The 3,903-nt window shown below is 45.6% G+C and overlaps 1 non-coding gene across 1 annotated transcript; it reads left to right on the forward strand.

The window, feature by feature from the left end:
• The first annotated feature begins 3,363 nt into the window (after positions 1 to 3,363).
• Trnas-cga (transfer RNA serine (anticodon CGA)) lies at positions 3,364 to 3,438 on the forward strand. The gene has a single exon. It is a non-coding gene; the product is annotated as a tRNA-Ser (tRNA).
• Positions 3,439 to 3,903: the final 465 nt, after the last annotated feature.

Raw genomic sequence — 3,903 nt, forward strand, 5'->3', positions numbered from 1 at the left:
GCAACCCGCAACATTACTGTCGTAACCTCTTCGTGTCCATTCCCCAAATTAGGTGCCCACCAGACGCTGCCGCCACAGCTGGCCACGCCGTCGCGTAGACTCTGCGTGGCCGGCCGGCTTCCGCGAAGAACTAGGCCAGCAGAGCAGGCCGGTGTGGGGGCGTGTCCGGTCCCACGTGCAATATTGACGGCCGGCGCGCCAGACACCTGGCCGTGTAGCGGCGATCGAACCGCGCACGCGGCCGTCCCTCAGTAAGCACCCCCTGCCATTACCTCCGGCAGATTCCACGTCCGATACCGCTCACTACCACCCCGCGGCTGCGAAATGCTCGCATCGACGTTTCTACATCTACATCTACACCTACATCCATACTCCGCAAGCCACCTGACGGTGTGTGGCGGAGGGTGCCTTGAGTACCTGTATCGGTTCTCCCTTCTATTCCAGTCTCTTATTGTTCGTGGAAAGAACTATTGTCGGTATGCTTCTGTGTGGGCTCTAATCTCTCTGATTTTATCCTCATGGTCTCTTCGCGAGATATACGTAGTAGGGAGCAATATACTGCTTCACTCTTCGGTGAAGGTATGTTCTCGAAATTTCAACAAAGCCCGTACCGAGCAACTGAGCGTCTCTCCTACAGAGTCTTCCACTGGAGTTTATCTATCATCTTCGTAACGTTTTCACGATTACTAAATGATCATGTAACGAAGCGCGCTGCTCTCCGTTGGATCATCTCTATCTCTTCTATCAATCCCATCTAGTACGGACCCCACACTGCTGAGCAGTATTCAAGCAGTGGGCGAACAAGCGTATTGTAACCTACTTCCTTTGTTTTCGGATTGCATTTCCTTATGATTCTTCCAATGAATCTCAGTCTGGCATCTGCTTTACCGACGATCAACTTTATATGATCATTCCATTTTAAATCACTCCTAATGCGTACTCCCAGATAATTTATAGAATTAACTGCTTCCAGTTGCTGAACTGATATTCTGTAGCTAAATGATAAGGGATATCTCTTTCTATGTATTCGCAGCACATTACACCTGTCTACTTTGAGATTCAATTGCCATTCCCTGCACCATGCGCCAATTAGCTGCAGATCCTACTGCATTTCAGTACAATTTTCCATTGTTATAATCTCTCGATATACCACAGCATCATCCGCAAAAAGCCTCAGTGAACTTCCGATGTTATCCACAAGGTCATTTATGTATATTGTGAATAGCAACGGTCCTATGACACTCCCCTGCGGCACTCCTGAAATCACTCTTCCTTCGGAAGACTTCTCTCCATTGAGAATGACATGCTGCGTTCTGTTATCTAGGAACTCCTCAATCCAATCACACAATTCGTCTGATAGTCCATATGCTCTTACTTTGTTCATTCAAGGCCACTAGCTAAACACTATCGTACAGGATGGCAACCATGAAGATTTATAGTCAGTTTTAAGGCTCAATTATGCTTGGAAACACAGAAACTGCGATGTTATCCAGCTTATGTTTCCAAAATGCTGAAGGTACACTGCCTGACAAAAATGTGAAGCTGCCACAAGACATAGTCGGATTTAAATCTAACTTCGTACACATAACACCATTGGCTAGTATGATAACGAATCTCTGTGACAGGTAGAACAGGCACCTCAGAACATTAGTGTTACTCGTGTTTAGTGTTGCTACCAGGCCTGGTAGGCTATACAGGGTGTTTTCGTAAGAGCGTGTAAAAATTTAAGAAGACAGAGGATGCTCTACTGAAGAATTTGAGGTAGGGAATGTGGGGTCGGAGAAGAGAGCTTCAAGACGTAGTAGGAATATAATCACAGCTATAGTGTACTTTTCTATTTACATTAGCTACAGTTAGCTGTACGCACCAACACTGATAAAATCAACCTTACAAAATGTGCTGAAACTGACGGCCATCAGCCTCAATGCAAGCATGACATCGGCGAACAAGATTCTGACGCACCCTGACAAATGTCTCTAGTGTGTTTCCAATCAAATCACAAGCAGCTACCGTTCTGGCAACTAATTTCATCTCCGTGTTCACAGGGGTCTCTCAGGAAGGTGACTGCAGACTCTGGGGTTCGCCAAGGTATAGGTCCTTTGCTGTTCCTTATCGCCGGCCGGTGTGGCCGAGCGGTTCTAGGCGCTTCAGTCTGGAACCGCGCGACCGCTACGGTCGCAGGTTCGAGTCCTGCCTCGGGTATGGATGTGTGTGATGTCCTTAGGTTAGTTAGGTTTAAGTAGTTCTGTTCTAGGGGACTGATGACCTCGGAAGTTGAGTACCATGGTGCTCGGAGCCATTTGAACCATTTTTTTTTGTTTCTTCCTTATCTACATAAACGTTTTGGGAAACAATCTGAGCAGCCGTCTTACGTTGTTTTGCAGATGAAGCTGTCGTTTACCGACTATTAAAGGCATCAAAAAACCAAAACGAATTGCAAAACGATTTATAAAAAGTATCTGTATGGTGCGAAAATTGGCAATTGGCACTAAATAACGAAAAGTGTGAAGTCATCCACATGAGTTATAAAGGAATCAGTTCAACTATATACCTAGGAATTAAATTTACAAACAGCTTAAATTGGAAGGAACACATAGAAAATGTTGTGGGAAAGGCTAAACAAAGACTGCGTTTTATTGCCAGGACACTTAGAAAATGTTACAGATCTACTAAGGAGACTGCCTACACAACGCTGGCCGTCGTCTTTTAGAATACTGCTGCCCGGTGTGGGATCCTTACCAGATAGCATTGGCGGAGTACATCGAAAAAGTTCAAAGAAGGGCAGCACGTTTTTTATTCTCACGGAATTAGGGAGACAGTGTCATTGAAATGACACACGGTTTGTGATGGACATCATTAAAACAAAGGCGTTTTTCGTTGTGGAGGAATCTTCTCACGAAATTCCAATCACCAACTTTGTCCTCCAAATACGAAAATATTTTTCGACGCCGACCTACATAGGGAGAAACTATCACCATGATAAAGAAAATCGGAGCTCGCACGGAAAGATACAGGTGCTCTTTCTTTCCGCGCGCTACACATGATTGGAAAATAGAGAATTGTGAAGGTGGTTCGATGAACCCTCTGCCAGGCACTTAAATGTGAATTGCAGACTATCCATGTAGATGTAGATGAATAGGAGCTCAATCTGCCAGGAAGTTTCATATCAGCGCACACTCCGCTTTAGAGTGAAAATTTCATTCTGGAAACATCCCTCAGGGTGTGGCTAAGCCATGTTTCCGCTATATCCTTTCTTTCAGGAGTGATAGTTCTGCAAGGTTCGCAGGAGAGCTTCTGTAAAGTTTGGAAGGTAGGAGACGAGATACTGGGAGAAGTAAAGCTGTGAGTACCAGGCGTGAGTCGTGCTTCGGTAGCTCAGTTGGTAGAGCACTTGCCCGCGAAAGGCAAAGGTCCCGAGTTCGAGTCTCGGCCGGGCACACAGTTTTAATCTGCCAGGAATTTTCATATCAGCGCACACTCCGCTGCAGAGTGAAAATTTCATTCTGGAATAGGAGCTCCCCTTCTAATCCAGCGATCAGGAAATACTGTGTCGGTACTGCCCCATCGTATAGCACTGTACGTCTCTGAACATCACTGACTAATGAATGGGTCTGTCGTTGACCGTAGCACTTTCTGTCATGGGACAATGTAAGTAGGACACAGCAGAGCCACCTTACGGACAAGTAAAGTATAAGAAACCTGCAGCATGATTTCCTGGTCATTAGGCTCGTCTTCCTTGTTTCCTTGCAGGGAATAAAGAACGTACATGTAAATAAAGAGCACAGTACGTGTAAACTTGCACGCGTATTAGTTGTAAATAATCTGAAAAACAGTAATGCTAGACAAAGCGGCGGACAAGTTTACTTCCATATCTCGTTGAGCTGACTTCTCCGACCTCAGGTT

This window comes from Schistocerca gregaria, chromosome 7 (assembly GCF_023897955.1).
Source record: "Schistocerca gregaria isolate iqSchGreg1 chromosome 7, iqSchGreg1.2, whole genome shotgun sequence".
In the NCBI taxonomy this organism is placed as follows: Eukaryota; Metazoa; Arthropoda; class Insecta; order Orthoptera; family Acrididae; genus Schistocerca; species Schistocerca gregaria.